This window comes from Carcharhinus amblyrhynchos, unplaced genomic scaffold, assembly GCF_965287045.1.
Source record: "Carcharhinus amblyrhynchos unplaced genomic scaffold, sCarAmb.v2.hapA scaffold_42, whole genome shotgun sequence".
NCBI lineage: Eukaryota > Metazoa > Chordata > Chondrichthyes > Carcharhiniformes > Carcharhinidae > Carcharhinus > Carcharhinus amblyrhynchos.
The window spans coordinates 1,436,325-1,454,948 of NW_027649783.1; the positions used below are offsets into that span (position 1 = coordinate 1,436,325).

An 18,624-nucleotide genomic window follows, 5' to 3' on the forward strand; every position below is an offset into this window, starting at 1 on the left:
ATTTTCTCTTCCGACGTAATTAGATTTCAATGGAAAAATATTAAATAAAAAAAAACAAGTCTCCGACCTAATAAATGAATTCAGAGACAGAGATACAAAATATAAGTTGAGGAACAAATTTCAGCTCACACTCTGTGCTCTGCACAATCCTGGTTCCTGACGAAGTTAATATCTGCACATTACTGAGGTGGTTACATTATTCTGGTAAATAAGCAGCTGCGATGGCTGAGTGGTTGAGGCGCTGGATTTGAAATCCAATGGGGTTTCCCCACGCAGATTCCAACACTGCTCATAGCGGTTATGGTTGGAAATGTTTGCTTCAGGCAGCCATCCTGGGGAGTTTTTGCTATGAAGTATTTGGATCTCCATCATGCATTCAGCTGCATGGTTCTGGGCCAGGTGCAGGCAGCTGAGTTTGGAAAGGACAGCTGGGTATCCTCGGGTTGGTATGGACAAGATGGGCCGAACGGCTTCCTTCGGTGCTGTCACTTTGGTTCTTTCGATGGTTCCATGAGCAAAATCATAACGTGTTCCATGAGCAAAAACAAATCAATGAATTCTCAGTTAGAAAGAATAGTAAAAAGGTGGCCTTAAACTGTCCAGAAAAACGAGACAAGCCAAGTTCAGTTTGCAAACAGTCCCATGGACAGACCTGGTGTCTGATGAAATCAGCAACGGAGGTAGTTCCGTAATTATAACTGATTCCACGGATATTAGAGGGAGGTTTTTCACACAGAGGGTAGTGGGGATATGGAATGCTCTGCCAAGTAAGGTAGTGGAGGCAGGCACGCTGGAGTTGTTTAAGAGTAACTGAGACAGGCACAGCAGTGGGTTGGAAATGGGAGGGTGTAGGAGATTGTTTTAAATAAGGTTCATTAGCATTGGGACGTCCCTGGTAATGTAAAAGGATATGGTCTGAAAATAATGTTTTTTCTCTTTTCATTCACAGGTTTAAGTCGGTCCGCCTTGTTGTCCAACGAGGGGCATACACGTGATGGGTTGTACTTGAGCTGATCTTGAATGTTCGAGATTGGCCCAGTGTTTCATGTCGTTAGTGTGTGCTTAAACTGGACCAGATACTGGGCAAGACGACAGCTCAGTGACTATCACTGATTGCTGTGCAGACACATGGATTTGGGCCGGTGTCTGCGGGAGTTTGCGCTTTCTCCCCGTGCTTGCGTGGGTTTTCTCCGGGTGCTCCGGTTTCCTCCCACACCCGAAAAATGTGCTGTTAGGCTGATTGGAAGTAATAAATTGTCCCTAAATTAGTTTCCCTCAATGTGGATGGCCATAAAAACAATAGATAAGGGTCATGGGTGGAGAGGGAACTGGTAGTATTAAAATGGCGGCGCGGACTCGTTGGGCCGAAGGGCCTGTTTCCGGGGCTGTTTTTGTTCTTTGTTCTTAAAATAAGGGCTGCTTAAGCGCAGTGAGGGATGGTGGTATAGTGGTGAGTATAGCTGCCTTCCAAGCAGCTAACTCCGCGTTTGATTCCCGGCCATCGCAGTAGCAATTTGCTGCGAACTTTATCCACTTCCTCCTGTGTTTTCAACCGAGTGGACAAAACCAGGGCGAGCACAACATTTTATGATAATGAAACACAATAGAGATTTCTCTTTTTCTTTTCATTCGGAACTAATTTGTTTGTAATGAAAAATGACTGAGATACAAAAACAAGTCTCTGACCTGGTAAGTGAGTTCTCCGTCAGAGACAAAGATACAAAAGTAGAGGAACAAATTTCAGCTCACACACTGTGCTTTGTACAATAACGGTGCCTGATGAAGTTAGTATGAACGCTACTGAGGTGATTATTAGGCAGCAATGTCGTGGAGCTGCGATGGCCGAGTGGTTAAGGTGTTGGATTAGAAATCCAATGGGGTTTCCCCGCGCAGGTTCGAATCCTGCTCGCAGCGATTATCACTGAAAGTGTTTGCTTCCGGCAGCCCCAGAGCCGGAACTTGTTTTGGTGCCAAGTATGTGGATCACCAACATGCTTTCAGCTCCATGGCTCCGGGCCGAGTTCAGGAAGGTGAGCTTGAAGAGGACACCTGGGTGCTCCTCGGGCTGACATGGACAAGATAAGCCGAATGATTCAGTGCTGTTCCCTTTCTCTGGTTCCATGAGGGAAATCATAATGTGAGCAGATTGAAAACAAAAGCATCATGAGCGCAAGGACAAAAAAGGTCTCATTTCAGAGGAAGATTCTTATGGAATGACACACAGAACATAAGAAATAAATTTCATCAGAATACACTGAACGATAATTTCAAAATGCTGCTTGGATAATATGACATCGTGTTCATTCAAACACATTGCTGCAAGCTGGTCATTATTGGGCGTTAGGAACTCCTGGTTATAGCAGATTGGGAATGGAAGGAGCAGCTTCACATCTGCACATTGACAGGTCAAACTGTGTCTCAGATTGACAGCTCCCAGGACAGGTTTTCCTCTCCTCTCGCTCTGTGCTGTGGATTCTCGGGGATGAGTTGGAGTTTCCCAGCTCAGTAACTGTGAAAGCCTCTGAGGCCGGCGATGCTCACAGTGTCTGTTCCCCAGATTCAGGGGGCTGCAGCCAATCAGAGCTGTGCCTGGGTTAACCCAGAGCTGGTTGAAACGATGATATTGTTCACAAGCTGAATTCTATTCGATCAGATATAGATACAGATTGTGTGCACTCAGTCACTAAACAACAAGATCCCGCCTTCATATAGAGTTGATGAGAGGGGATGGAGGGATAGAGTGAGTTAGAGCAGTGAGACACAGATCTGTTCTATTAATATGCCCCTTTCCGTTGCAAACTTGTTCCCTGTTGTGTAGAAGAGATTCTCCGTGAGGATTTTTTTTTGTCTGTAAATTTTTGCATGTTGTGTTAAGATGTTCCCTCTTCTGGTGTAATACTCCGGTTGCATACAAAATCCATTTAGTACAGATCGAGGTTTTATATATAGAACATAGAACACTGCAGCACAAACAGGCCCTTCGGCCCACAAGTTGCGCAAATCACATCTACATCTACCAAGCCATAGAACTTTCTGTAACTTCCAAACACATTAGATACCGTATACTCATCTAGATGTCATTTAAAAGACCCCAGCGAGTTCGCCTCTACCACCGCCGCCGGCAGCCGATTCCACTCACTCTCCACCCTCTGAGTGAAAAACTTTCCCCCAGCATCTCCTCTGTATTTGCTTCCCAGCACCTTAAACCTGTGTCCGCTCGTAGCGACCATTTCAGCCCTGGGAAATAGCCCACGAGAATCCACCCTATCTATTCCTCTCAGCATTTTATAAACGTCTATCAGGTCGCCTCTCAACCTTTGTCTCTCCAGGGAGAAGAGACCTAGCTCCCTCAACCTATCTTCATAAGGCATGCCTCCCAATCCAGGCAACATCCTTGTAAATCTCCTCTGCACCCTCTCAATAGCTTCCACATCCTTCCTGTAGTGAGGCGACCCGAACTGCGCACAGTACTCCAAGTGGGGTCTGACTAGGGTTTTATAAAGTTGCAGCATTACCTCCCGAGTCCTAAACTCAATCCCTCGATTGATGAAGGCCAGTACACCATACGCCTTCTTGACCACATCCTCCACCTGCGAGGTCGATTTAAGAGTCCTGTGGACCCGGACCCCAAGATCCTTCTGCTCTTCAACTCAGCCAAGACTCCTACCCTTGATATTGTACTCCTGCATCCCATTGGTCTTGCCAAAATGGACCACTACATATTTATCCGTGTTGAAGTCCATCTGCCATTTCTCCGCCCAGTCCTGCATCCTATCTATGTCCCGCTGCAACTTCTGACATCCCTCCAGACCATCCACAACACCACCAACCTTTGTATCGTCGGCGAACTTACTAACCCATCCCTCCACTTCCTCATCCATGTCATTTATGAAAATGACAAACAGCAAGGGTCCTAGAACAGTTTTTGGGGGAAAAGGGAAGCCAAATCACAGTTTGTGTACTCCAGGTAAAAGTCACCACTGCTTCATAGTTACCGTTTAGTTGTTTTATCATCACTGTGAACAGGAGTAGCAGAGAACGCTTTCGATCCATCGATCTCTGGGTTATAGGCCCAGCATGCTTCTGCTGCACCAGTCTGCTACGGCAAAGGTTCGACTTGCTCCCAATGAATGTAGTCAGGCAGATTTTCACTCCTGTATCGTTTAATCGGAACATCAGTGTGAGGAGGTATCACTGCATCACACCGAGATTACAATAGACAGAGAAAAACACACAATAGCAGCGTGAGAGACTGCTTGGACACATGGAACGATTTAAGCCATTTGACTGTGTTCGGAATTCCCTGAGAAAATAATGGAAATCTGTGTTTGATGAACTTACAGCATTGGGTTTATTACAGATGTTTTTTCTTTAACTGCACGATGATGAAAATACCTGGATCATCTCAACAAATAGTCGAGATATTTGTGGGGAGTCTCGAAATGTTTCCATTTTTGGAGATTATCCACTGTGAAGGGAGAGGCAAAACTGGATCTTGCGACGGGCACAATTGCAAACACCAGTGAAAAAGAACCAAGGCTCCGCTGGGAATTGAACCCAGGATCTCCTGCTGACTAGGAAGGCGCTTTAACCAACTAAGCCACAGAGCCTACACCTACTGCGGGTGGGCTCAGCGAAATGCTGGAAATACGTTCCAGATCTGGTGGTATTTGTGAAAAAGGAGATACTGCCAGAATTGGAAGGTACCTGTGAACTATGCGACTAAATATTGAACGGTTTAACGTGAGCTGGGTCCACTTGCTGTTTTCAGACACACATTTGGTGTAAAAATAGAGATGTGATTCACACACACAGTTTTCTGCTCTGAAGGCAGCTGCGCTCCTTCTGTCGGACGAAGTGATTTAAAAGAGAAAATACTTTATTCATTATTCATTATTCATACGGGGTATGTGTGTCACTGGCCCGGGAAGCATTTATTGTCCAAATTAATTGTCTTTGGGTAATTGGCGATGAATTCATTCTGGAGACACTGCAGTCCATGTGGTGTATGTACACATAGACTGCTGTTAGGGAGGGAGTTCCGGGATTGTGAGCCAGCCATGGGAACGGTGATATGTTTCCAAGTCCGGATGATGTGTGTCTCGGAGTGGAACTTACAGGTGGTCATTGTTCCTCTGCATCTGCTGCCCTTGTGCTGAGAGATTTCCTGGGTTTGGATGGTTCCTCGCGAAGGGGAAAAAAAATCAGCATCAGAATTGGGATTTGAACTGAGGGCTCGAGAGAAGACTGTAACCGAAACAGAGCACCTTCGACAGATCAGTAATCCTGATTACTTGACCCAAAGTGCAAAATCTGTGCAGAAATCGAATTGAATTCCATTTTTGTGGCATTTACATTTCAAACTCGATGCGTTTTTTCCCCATTTTTGAACCCCAGCCAGAGGCCTGTATCTGAGTCCCATCCTTCCCCAAGCCGCCGGGGGGTGAGGAGCTTCTCATTGCTGCATTGCTCTGTTTGCTCAAATCAACAAAGACCCAATTCCCGCCCTTCCTGTTCCTTACAGGAAGGTGTTGAGAGTGTCAGATCTGAGCAATGTGAAGTATCCAATTGGAGAGTTACATCCTGGCCACAGGAATATCTCTCCACAGCTGCTTTCGGAGCTGCTGAATATTTCCAGCATTTCCTCTTTCTGATTTTGTGTCTTCATTACAGGAGTTCATTTACTGACAACCCAAAACTTGTCTCTCGGGCCCAGCTCCAGACACAGCTTTTCTGTGATCTTCAAACGGACAAGTTCACTCTTCACTTTCCTACACACATGCTTTAAAATCGGCTGGTCTCACACTCAGCACCCTGCGGCATCGCCTTCAAACCTCACCCCACCCTTCAACCGCCCACCAGGGTCTCAGAGGTACAAGTACTTCTTAGGAATTGACAAAGGCAAGGGGATTACTGTGTTTGTGAGGGCATATAAAAGGTTAATCCACACTCACAAAGAGACTGTGAGAATCTCTCTCTCCCTCTATCTCTCTCTCTCACTCACTCACTCACTCACTCACTCACACACACACACAGACACACACCCACACAGACACAGACACACACACACACACACACACAGACACACAGACACACATACACACACACACACACATAGACACACGCACCACCACCACCATGGTAAATGGTGAAACGTCTCATCAATAAAAAAAAATCTGGAATTAAAAGTCTAATGACCATGAATCGAGTGTCTTAAAATAACACAGCTGGTTCACTAATGTCCTTTAAGGAATGATTTTTTCCCTGGTCTGGACCTACATGTGACCCCCGACACACAGCAACTTTGGTGACTCTAAGCTGCCCTCTGAGCTGACCTGTCATCCGCTCAGTTCAAGGGCAATTTAGGATGGACAATAATTGCGGGCCCAGCCAGCGACACCCACATCTCAGGAATGAATGAAGAAATTAATCGGAGATTTCAAATGAGGGGATATAGAAAGTCAGTTGCATTTCCAAAGATTGTCAGATGCAGGATGAATTTTGAAACTATGTTTTAGTTCCGGAAGTTGATTTCTACAGGCACAGTTTAACTGATAGAATCAGAAAGACCCCAATTCTTATTGAACGGCAGATAATGCAAAACACAGTCTGAATACAGACAGATGCACCCGAGAAAGAATTCCTGTGTGTCACTGGCCCGGAAAGCATTTGTTGCCCAAAATTAATTATTTTCGAGATATTTTTTCAGGGAATTCATTCTTGAGCCACTGCAGTCCATGTGGTGTCTGTACTGATACATTGCTTTTCGGGAAGGAGTTCCACGATGGTCAGCCAGCCGCAGAACCGGTGATATATTTCAGAGACAGGATGGGATGTGTCTCGGAATGGAACTTGCCGGAGGTCGCTGTTCCTGAGCCCCTGCAACCATTGTCATTCCGGGGGAGATATTTCGCGGGTGTGGATTGTGTCTGGAACAGGGAGGGTAAAAATGTCAGCAGTGGGACTAGAACCCACGCCTCCAGAGAAGATTGCGACTTAAACACAGCGCCTTAAACCACTCGGCCATCCTGACGACCTGAGGCAGGCTATGAATCCGCACAAGTCGATTTGAATTCCATCTTCATTGTCATTCCAATAAAAACTCGATATGCTTTTTCCCCCATTTTTGAACCCAACCTGGAGTCCTGTCTCTCAGTCCCATCCTCCCCCAAGCCGCCGGGGGGTGAGGAGCTTCTCATTGCTGCATTGCTCTGTTTGCTCAAATCAACAAAGACCCAATTCCCGCCCTTCCTGTTCCTTACAGGAAGGTGTTGAGAGTGTCAGATCTGAGCAATGTGAAGTATCCAATTGGAGAGTTACATCCTGGCCACAGGAATATCTCTCCACAGCTGCTTTCGGAGCTGCTGAATATTTCCAGCATTTCCTGTTTCTGATTTTGTTCCTTCATTACAGGAGTTCATTTACTGACAACCCAAAACTTGTCTCCAGTGCGCAGCTCCAGACACAGCTTTTCTGTGATCTTCTCACAGACAAGTTCACTCTTCAGTTTCCGACACGCATTCTTTAAAATCGACTGTTTCACACTCAGCATCCTGAGGCATTGGCTTCAAACATCACCCACCCATTACTGCCCCCCCCCCCGGCACTCCCAGGGTCACAGGGGTACAAGGGTTTTTCAATTAGAGTTCAGAGGTGCAAGGGGCTCACTGTGCTTGTGAGGGAATAGAAGGGGTTAATCCACAATCACAAACAGACTGAAAATGACTTCATCTCTCTCTTACACACACTCTCACATGCATCCTCACACATCCACCACACGGCAGATGCTGAAATTCGGGATCAATAAAAATGTTTGGAATTAATGATCTTGAGTCGATTGTCGGAGAAAAAAGAAACAGCTGATTAACTGTTTTTTTTCGCGGACGGAATTCTTACCCTGTCTGGCCTGGATGTTGTTCCGAATCAACAGCAGTGTGTTTGACTCCGAGCTACCCTCAAAGCACGGGTCTCTAGGGACTCTTGTTCGAATCCCAACACAGCAGCTGGTGGGGTTTGAATTCAATACAAAATATGTGGAATGAAGATCCTATTTATGCTTTCATCCATTGTCAATTCCGGGCATAACCATCTGGTTCACCAAAGCCCTTTGTGGAACGAAATCTGACGTCCTTTCCGGTTTGGCCTCCGTGTGACTCCAAAGCAACAGCAATGTGGTTGACTCTCAACTGCACTCGGGCCACTGTGATTGGGCAATAAATGCTGGCCAGCCAGTGACGCCCATAAATGAATATAAAAATTATATAATTGCGTATTAAGCTGCATATTTTATTTTTGGAATAATAATCGAATTCAAGTGAACCTGCCGTGACCCCTCTCTTTGGCAGCATTTCTTTTATGTTGCTGTTGCTTCTTTTAGCGATTACCTCCAATACAAGGGTCATGGGTGGAGAGGAGACTCATAATGTTAAAATGGCAGCGCGGGCTCGTTGGGCCGAAGGGCCTGTTTCCCGTGCTGTGTTGTCCTTTGTTCTTTGTTCCTCAGAACCTTCTCTTCTCCAAGTAGATCAGTCGCAGTGTGTCAAACCATTCTCAATAAATAAAATTCTTCATCAGTTGAACTATTCTGGTGAAACATTTCTGCCACCTTCTGAATTCTTTTATAATATTCTTATAAATTGCTCTGTAGAAAATGGAAACAGTATCCACTTGAAACTGAACCCAATTTAAATGCAGGTTTAACATAGCTTCTGTTATTTTGTCCTCAGTACCCCATTGATTAAAAAAAAGACGCAGAGCACCGTCTGATTTATTATGATCACTCTCCTCACCGCCCTGTGTACAGTTCTGGTCACCCGATTAGAGAAAGGATATTATTCAACTAGAAAGAGTGCAGAAAAAAATGACTAGAATGCTACCAAGACTTGATGATTTGAGTTACAAGAAGAGACTGGACAGGCAAGGAATTTTTCTCTGGACTTAGGGGTGATCTTCTTGAGGTCTACAAAATAATAAGGGCCATTGATCAGCGAGACAGTCCATATCTTTTCGAAATTGTAGGGGAGTCTGAAACTGGAGGGCATACGTTTAAGCTGAGAGGGGAGAGATACAAAAGGGTGCAGAGGGGCATTTTTATTTTTTACGGGTGGTGATTGTCTGGAACAAGCTGCCAGAGGTAGTAGTAGAAGTGAGTATAACTTTATCTTTTAAAAGCGTTTGGACAGTTACATCAGTAAGATGGCTATCGAGGGATATGGGCCAAACGCGGTCAATTGGGACTAGCTTAGTGGGTAAAAAAGGACAAGTTGGGCTGAAGGGCCTTTTTTCATGCTGGAAACCTCTATGATCATCCCTGTCAACTTGGAAGATATATGTACATATTTGCCTCTTTAGAACTGTACCATGTAGTTTATGTTTTGAACCTGGGTTCTTCCTTCACAACGAATCAATTCACATTTTGATGCATTTACTTTAATCTGCCTTATTAAAAATTTCCGTGCTTTTGGAAGTTTATGTAAACCGCATGAACAGTATTATCTTTATCAACACTCTCGATTACAATTTCAAAATACCCAAGACAGTTCGAAAAACATTGTTACCTTAATAAATCGGAAGTTGGAAAGTTATTTCCAGTCTCTTCGCAATTACACTGATCATGTCTTTCAGTATCCTTAGATGCATATCACCCGGTGCTCGCGTCTAATCAAATATGGACAGACTCTTCAAACCTCCTCTTCATTGAGTTAATTACCTCTGGAGTGGAATACCGAACAGCTTCACAAAGATTCACTTCCTGCTCAGTGAAACGCCTGGGACAGAGTTAAAATATAATCGATTCAAAACCAAACTGTGACCCCCCTCCCCCTCCCGCCCACCTCCCCCACCGCCCCCGCACCTCCACCACCACCCCGCCCCCCTCCCCCCACAGCATTGTCAGACCTCAATTTCTATCTGACCAAAATACAACTGAACACACGATGCAAGAATCCCTGACGCAACAAGCAATGGACAGCCCTGATTGATTCATTGGGATAAGTTTCCAGTCTGGTTCCGTGGGTGAACATTCTTGAAAACTTTTGATTTGCAGCATTGAGAAAGTTGTCGGGATGTGTTGCTGGATTTCAAACCTGAGCTGGAGACATGTAAATACCGCCATCGAAAACGCAACGTGGTTTTTTTCGAAATAAACAACCAACATTTGGAACCAAAACTGGCAACAAGTGAGGGCTCGTCCGGGATTTGAACCCGGGACCTCTCGCAATTCCATACAGGGCAACCCCCGAAGCGAGAATCATACCACTAGACCAACGAGCCGTCGGTGCGCTAAATCTTCAGCGAATAAACTTCTATTAACTAGCTATCCTTTCAGGCTGTCATTTGAAAGGAACATTGAAGAAAAACACAGCAGATTCAGGGGGAAATGCGATCCTCTTTGTCTTAGACCCTGAATATTCAACAGGATGTTCAATGTTGGGATTGTAGCTTCTCTCAGCGAAAGAAATTCCCATCACATCAGTTCAAGGATTGTTGTAAAGAACAGATTGAGCAAAGTGTAGAAGACCAATGCGGAAAAGTGTGAGGTGATTCACGTTGGTAAGAGTAACAGGACTACAGAATATAGGGCTAATGGAAGTGTCGACAAGCAGAGAGATCTCGGTGTACATGTGCATAGATCCCTGAAAGTTGGCACCCAGGTTGACATGGTTGTTAAGAAGGCGTACGGTGTGTTAGCTTCTATTGGTGGAGGGATTGAATTTCGGAGCCGTGAGGTCATGTTGCAACTGTACAAAACTCTGGTGTGGCCGCACGAGGAGTATTGCGTACAGTTCTGGTCGCCGCATTATAAGAAAGATGTGGAAGCATTGGAAAGGGTGCAGAGGAAGTTTACCAGGATGTTGCCTGGTATGGAGGGAAGGTCTTATGCGGAAAGGCTGAGGGACTTGAGGTTGTTTTCGTTAGAGAGAAGAAGGTTAAGAGGTGACCTGATTGAGGCATACAAGATGATCAGAGGATTGGATAGGGTGGACAGTGAGAGCCTGTTTCCTCGGATGGTGATGGCGAACACAAGGGGACATAGCTTTAAATTGAGGGGTGATAATTATAGGACAGATGTCAGAGGTGGGTTCATTGCTCAGAGGGTAGTAAGGGCGTGGAATGCCCTGCCTGCAGCAGTTGTGGACTCACCAACTTTAAGGGCGTTCAAATGGTCAGTTGGATAGGCATATGGATAATATTGGAATAGTTTAGGTTGGAGGGTCATTAGATTCGTTCCACCGGTCGGCACAACATCGAGGGCCGAAGGGCCTGTACTGCGCTGTAATGTTCTAAGTTCTATGGTTGTCCAGCTGGGGAAGACTGCACTCGCCTCGTTCCATGCTTACCTTTCTGGTCAGTGGCACAATATCACCCGCAATGGTCACTCTTCTCCCTCCTGTGTTATTACTTTCCGAATCTTTGAAGAATTTATCCTTGGCTCCCTTCTATTTCTAGACCTCACCTCTCGGTGTGATAATCTGAAGAACAGTGTTAGTTTTCACACGTAAGCTGATAATACCCAGTTCCAGCTCACCATCAGCTCTCAGAACCAATCCCTCTTATTAAATTATTAGATTGCTTATCCAGCAGCTTGTACTCGATAAGCAGATAATTCCCCATTAAACATCTGGAAGGCCAAAGGTCCCACCACAAATTCCATTCCCAGTCAATGACTCCATCACTCTCCCTGGTCACTGTCGAGGCCGAAACAAACTCATGTAACCTTGGCACATCATTCCACCTGGAAATGAGATTCTGACCACACATCTGTTTCTGCACCAAGGCCACCTGTTTCCAGCCTTGTAACTTCACACATTGTTGATAATACCTGATCTCAACTGTACCTGAAACCCTCATCCATGTTTTTGTTACCTCTGGACTTGCTGATTCAAATACCCTCCTCCTGCAGATTTTGTTCCCTGAAGGACATTAGTAAACTGCATGGGGTTTTATAAAAATGGATAATTAATTCCAGGTTTGTCTTGAATTAAAATTTCACCATCTGCCCTTTTGGGTTTTGAACCCAGCTTCCCAGAGTATTACCCAGGATCTCTGGATTACTTGTCCACTGCCACTGCCTCCCCCAAACACTGCCAGGAATGAGATTTGAATCCTTGCCTTTTCCATTACCCTCATGAACATCTCGATCAAGTTCATTAACTATGGGATTACTGAGGGGCTTTCCTTAATTATTGTGCATCAGCACAGGTGGGTGTTTTTTTCCCCTCCGGTTATTATTTGGAAAATATTACACATTGAACAACAAAGAAGAACACAACACAGGAAACAGGCCCTTCGGCCCAACAATTAAACTGATATTAAACTCATTGGACTCATTCTTACAGCCATTTCTGAAGAGGTGTCTTTACCGTTTGCAGTTCTCCACTCATTTGGCACCACCCATATAACGAGCTGGGTTAGAAATTGCCTCCATTGCCACTGCAATTTCTACCCTTATTTCCCTCAGTATCCATCGATCCGTCTCTTCCAGTCACCAGAACACAGCAATTAAGAACAGACATTGCACATGGCACGTTGACACTGTTCTATCATTCAATTCGATCATGAGACATTTATTTATTTGTCTTCATTGCCAGTCAGTGAAAACACAGTCACAGTATGAAAAAAAAACAAGAACAGCAACAACAGCATCAGGCAACACACATATAGAAATCACACTATGTTTCTGATAAGTGTTTTTCTTTAACCCTACAGTGCAGAAAGAGGCCCTTCAGCCCATCCAGTCTGCACCGGCCACAATCCTATCCAGGTCCTACCCCCATATCCCTACATTTATTTTACCCGCTAATCCCTCGAACCTTCGCATCTCAGGACACTAAGGGGAAATTTTAGCACATCCAATCAACCTAACCCACACATCTTTGGACTGTTGGAGGAAACCGGCGAATCCGGAGGAAACCCACACAGAGACGTGGAGAATGTGCAAACTCCTCTAATTGAAGCCAGGTCCCTGAAGCTGTGCAGCAGCTGTGCTCACCATTATGCTACCGTGCTGCCGCGATAACCGTCCGTGGACAGCAATCTGTACGTGGCCGGTCAGCTCAGTTGGTTAGAGCGTGGTGCTAATAACGCCAAGGCTCGCGGGTTCGATCCCCGTACGGGCCAGTTTACCTCTCCCCTCAAACTGAACGGTATTGGGCGGCACGGTAGTCCATGCTGAAATTGTCTCTGAATGTCCTGAGATGAGGGGCAAATACGGAGGGATATAGGGGTAGGGCTTGTGTGGAATTGTGGTCGGTGCGGACTCGATGGGCCAAATGGCATCTTTCTGCACTGTAGGGTTTCTATAATTCGATGAAGTGTTCTAAAAGTCACTACATTTTCAGCATTCACAACAAATTCAGACAAAGTGTTTGAAATATCAACAATTCTATGCGGGGAAAACAAACCGTGAGTTTTAAGACATGAACCAAATTTCTGCAGTTTATACTGACACCCACCCAAAATACATTATCTGTGAATACATAATTTTCCAAGCTTGGGTTGTAAGGCCATGTATCAGAGAATAGGATAGTGTAGAAGAGGCCCTTTGGCCCATCGAATCTACAGTGATGTATGAAATGCCCTGGCCTGCCCAACTAATCCCACTCGCCAACACTCGGCCCATTGAGCAGAAAGCAGGCTCAGTGCCACAGACTGAAAGGAGGTTTTAGTTCACATGGGCAGCATGGTCGGCGGAGGCTCAGAGGGCTGAAGGGCTGCTCCTGTGCTGTAATTTTCTCTCTTCTCTGATATTTAAAGAGTACACATTGATTTACACAGCCAGAGACTGACAATTAGAGGATGAATCCCACAGGCAGGTGCAGAGACTGATTGGTAAAAGTAAACCCAGTCCCCTCATATAGTGACCGAGAAGGACAGTTACAACATTAATCCCAAAATGGCAGAGCATCGCAGGGAGGGAATGAACCCCGCAGTCACTCTCAGCTCCCACTAACTGGCAAATACACATTGAGTCCCCAACAGTACCACGGACAGAGTGACTCCATCAGTCACATAGAACACCAGGCAATTACTATTCAATACAATGTGAACAGAAGTGATAGAGAAGGAAAAAGGGAAGTGTGGTGAGGAAGAGATAGAGGAGCAAATCTGTCTGCAGATCATGGGTGACAGATACAGTATTAATTCCATTCTCTCACAGACAGACGCGGAGTTGCTGACGTTGGACTGGGGTGGGCACATTAAGTAGCAGCAGGACACCAGGTTAAAGTCCAACAGATTTATTTGGTAAGACGAGCTTTTGGAGCGTCGCTCCTTAACCTGATGTGGAAGATGAAAAATATAATGAAACAATTGACTAAGTGGTCACAAAAATACACTGGCCAGCAGGATTAAGGAAAATCCCAGGGCTGTTTATACATACATAATGAGCAAGAGGGTGGCCAGGGAGAGGGTTGGCCCACTCAAGGGCGAGGGAGAGAATCTATGCGTGGAGCTAGAGTAAATGGGTGAAGTATTAAATGAGAACTTTGCGTGATGTTGACCGAAAATGACGTGTATGATGATGAGTCTGGGGAAGGATGTGCAGGTGGTTTGAGTCATGTTGAGATCAACACGGAGAAGGTATTGGTGCCCTGAAGAAATATTAGGGTCGACAAGATAGGTCTGATGGGATATACCCCAAATACTGAGAGAGACAAGGAGGAAATTGTTGGAGCCTTGAGAGGAATCTTTGTATTCTGACTGGCTGCAGAGGAGGTCCCAGATGATCGGAGAATCGCCTATGTTGTTCCTTTGTTGAAGAAGGGTAACACCAACAATCCAGGTAATTACAGGCCGGTGAGCCCGACATCAATGGTCGGGGAATTATTGGAGAGGATTCTTCGAGACAGGATATTTTCCCACTTGGACGTGAGTGGACATATTAGTGAGAAACAACATGGTTTTGTAAAGGGGAGCTCTTGTCTCACGAACATGATCGAGTGTTTCAAGGAAGTGACGAAGATGGTTGATGAGAATAGGACCGTGAATGGTGTCTGCACGGACTCTCTTCATAGCTCAAATTCTCCACCCCAGGCAACGATCTGGTCCCTGGTAAATGGACACTGCACCCTCTCCAGTGGAATCATATCCTTACAGTAGTGATTTGACCCGAACTGCACACTGTCCTCCAGCGGTGGCCTCACCAAAATATTTTCCAGCTCGAAATGAACCTTCCTGCTCTTACAATCATGCATTAATATTCCATTCCTCACACTGCATGAATCTTCACAACTCACAGACTCAAAGGGATTTCCAATATTGAAAACATTGGAGGTTTCCTTTGTATTTTCAGGGATCTGGGAATCAGTGGATCATCCAAAAATAGAACTGAAAAATATGGAATCACAGCATTTATTGGCATTGTGCTAATATCAGGGTAATATTCAACGTGTTGGCTCCGTGGCATCGCCACATCAAAGGTGAGCCAAAATGCTGATGAATTGAACGAACGTTGATCTCGGGTTACCAAAAGTGTCCGTACAAATGTAAAGATTTTAACTTTCGAAAGTTTCAATTCTTCACAGTCTTTTATTTTTGCCGTTTTCAAAGTTGCAGAACGACACAAGTACAATTTGACATAATAAAGTTATAATAAACTCCCCAGCGACGAATTGAATCCCGGTCTCCCGCGTGACAGGCGGGGATACTAACCACTATACTAACGAGGAGCTGCCCCACGAAACGACGAAACGCATTCTACACTTGCCACTTACGCTTCCGGAGCGATAACTCAGTTCTGACAAGATCAGTTATTTTCCCCAATACGGAGAACCATTTCATGCAGCAAACAGCTAATTAAGACTTTTGGATTAGCAGGAAAGAGAATGAGATGGATGCATGAAGAAAAAGCACAAATCAGGCGGAGACAGAAAGGTGCGTTTGCCGTTCATATCAAACTGCATGTTCTTTTTAGTTTTGGAGGAAAGGCGGGGTCTTGAAGTCTGAACATGCTGGACAATCTCAGCTGCTCTCTCTCCACAGATGATGTCAGACACACATCTGGTATAAAGTATCCGCCTTCAGGATTTAATTGACACCCATAGTTTTCTAATCTGAAGTCAAATGTTCCCCGACTCCGACACAGATGATTTTTCAAAATGTTATTTTCACGGGATGTTGCTGTCGCGGACTGGGCCAGCATTCCTTATCTAGTATTAATTGGGTGGTAAGTTCTATCTTGAGCCACTGCAGTCCATATGGTGTATGTACACACACTGTGCTGTTAGGGAGGGTGTTCCAGGATTGTGAGACAGCCACAGAAACGGCGATATATTTCCAAGTCAGGATGGTGTGTGTCTCTCGGAGTGGAACTTGCAGGTGGTCCTTGTTTCTCTGCATCTGCTGCCCTTGTGCTTCCAGCTGAAAGATTTCGCGGGTTTGGATGGTGCCTCGATACGGAAAAATCACCGTCAGGATTGGGATTTCAGAGAAATGTGATGCCTGAAAACAGCGTCTTAAACTTCCCGGCCATTCTGATCCACTCACTCAACGAACACCCGCCCTGCGCAAATCGATTTGAATTCCATCTTCATCCTCATTATATTTAAAACGTGTCTCTATCCATTTTTCAACCGCAGCCAGAGTCCTGAACCTGAGTCCCATCCTACAACCCCAGAGCTGGACAAATACAGACAGAATTCCAAACTCAGAGACAGTTCTGACAACGGCCGAGTTTCCCTACCCTTGTGTTCTTGATAAAAGGCAGAAAGCAAGTGTGTGCAGAGCAGAGTGGCGCAGCAGAAGCGTGCTGGGCCCATAACCCCGAAGATGATGGATCAAAGCCACCCTTTGCTATGATATTCGCATTCACATCCAAGTGGGGCACTTGGCTGCTGCCCCAGGGGTTATCCTGGTTTTGTTGGCACTAAATTTGCACCCTTCTTGTTGATTTGTGTCACCTTGGGCGGCAGGTTTCTCTCAGTTGGTCGGGCATCTTATTCAGCACGGGTTTCATTCCCGTCTTAGGACGGAGATGAGGAGACATTTCTTCACCCAAAGAGCCTGTGGAGTTCATTCGCACAGGAAGTAGTTGATGCCAAAACATTGAATGGATTCAAGAAGCGGTTAGATTTAGCACTTGTGACGAATGGGGTCAAAGGATATGGGGAGAAAGCAGGATTAGACTGCTGATTGGACGATCAGCCATGATTGTGATGAATAGCAGAGAAGGATCGAAGGGCCAAATGGCCTCCTCCCGCTCCTGTCTTCTATGTTTCTATGCAATATCGCGGTTATTTATGAAGGCCGCGTTCTCAGCCTTGCTCCTGGCCTGAGGTGTGAATCCTCGGTTAAATCACCGCCAGTCAGTTCTCCTCTTTGATGACATCGAGATTTATCTGGGACTGTGGGGTTTGCTTTGATTTTATAAGCAATGGACACATCACATCCCTGACACATTGCTCCGATATAAAACTGTGTAAAGAAATATAAACTGAGCTTGTAAACCGGGAGTATTCCTAAAATATCATTTCAATCTTAGTTTTGACATTGATCATTTCGGGAACATTATCCAGAAATAAAATCCAGGAACCAACTGCACAAAGGCTCCAGACGCTTGACGTGATTTGAACACGAAACTTTCATAATATGGGAGTAAGTCCCGCTATAGTTACCTCAGAAGCACATGCCGTGTCGCTGCTATACAGACCTGATTTTCCCCATTAAACTGAATCATTGCAGTTCATTCTTTTTGGGGCTGTTTCTGGAGGTGTTACTGAGTCAGGAATGTAGGAACTGGGCCGTAGTTTTTTTTTGTAGGTAACAGCAGTTAGAGTTTTCCCATGAAATGTTCTGGTGCCTGGGAGTCAGCGGAGAGAACTGGATTGGATTGAGGATTGGCTGACTGACAGGGAGCAGAGGGTCGGGATAAATGGGGGAAAAATGGATCCTTCTTAGGCTGGCGAACTGTAACAAGCGGGGTGCCACAGGGGCCAGTCCTCGGATCTCAACTCTTTCCAATCTATATAAATGATCTGCAAGCAGGGTCAGAGTGTAACAGGACAACATTTGTGAATAATACACAATTTGTGGGAAAGCAGGCGGTGAAGAGGATGTAAAAATATTCCAGATGGATCTAGATATACTCGGAGAATTGGATAGCTTTTGGCAGATGGAGTTCAATGTGGATAAATGCGAAAGGCAAATTATTATCCTTCTGGAAAGCAGTTTCAAAATCTGTCTGGACAGAGGGATCTGGCTGTCTCTGTCCAGAATCACAGAAAGTCAGTATGCGGGTAAAATGTATAATTTAAAAGGCAATTTGAATGTAAGCATATATTGCAAAAGAACTGGAGTAAGAAAGTAGAGAAATATTGTTTCAATTGTGTTGATGAAGCCACAACTGGAATATTGTGTCCAGTTTTGGTCCCCTTATTTGTAGAAAGATGAGGTGGTATTACATCCAGCACTTTTTCCCTTCCTTCTCTATGTGCGGTATGCTTTGTCTGCAAGAAACCATACCTTTCACTGTATACTATTTCATGTGACAAAAATAAATCAAATCAAATCAAACCCGGCTGTCAGAATGAGATTACCGACGCGACTGACGAGTTACAACCACAGGTCGACTTGGCGAGTGGTGAAAACTGATATCACTGCTTCTGATCTTCACCAGAACAGACAGTG

General features: G+C 45.1%; 5 non-coding genes across 5 annotated transcripts; 2 read left to right on the forward strand and 3 right to left on the reverse strand.

The window, feature by feature from the left end:
* Window positions 1-1,832: 1,832 nt before the first annotated feature.
* On the forward strand, window positions 1,833-1,914 carry trnas-aga (transfer RNA serine (anticodon AGA)). Its single transcript has one exon. It is a non-coding gene; the product is annotated as a tRNA-Ser (tRNA).
* Window positions 1,915-4,536: 2,622 nt separating this feature from the next.
* On the reverse strand, window positions 4,537-4,610 carry trnat-agu (transfer RNA threonine (anticodon AGU)). Its single transcript has one exon. It is a non-coding gene; the product is annotated as a tRNA-Thr (tRNA).
* Window positions 4,611-6,950: 2,340 nt separating this feature from the next.
* On the reverse strand, window positions 6,951-7,033 carry trnal-uaa (transfer RNA leucine (anticodon UAA)). Its single transcript has one exon. It is a non-coding gene; the product is annotated as a tRNA-Leu (tRNA).
* A 3,149-nt stretch (window positions 7,034-10,182) lies between these two features.
* On the reverse strand, window positions 10,183-10,272 carry trnap-cgg (transfer RNA proline (anticodon CGG)). The gene is given in 2 exon segments: window positions 10,183-10,218; window positions 10,237-10,272. It is a non-coding gene; the product is annotated as a tRNA-Pro (tRNA).
* Window positions 10,273-13,044: 2,772 nt separating this feature from the next.
* Window positions 13,045-13,119, forward strand: trnai-aau (transfer RNA isoleucine (anticodon AAU)). The gene has a single exon. It is a non-coding gene; the product is annotated as a tRNA-Ile (tRNA).
* The last annotated feature ends 5,505 nt before the right edge of the window (window positions 13,120-18,624 follow it).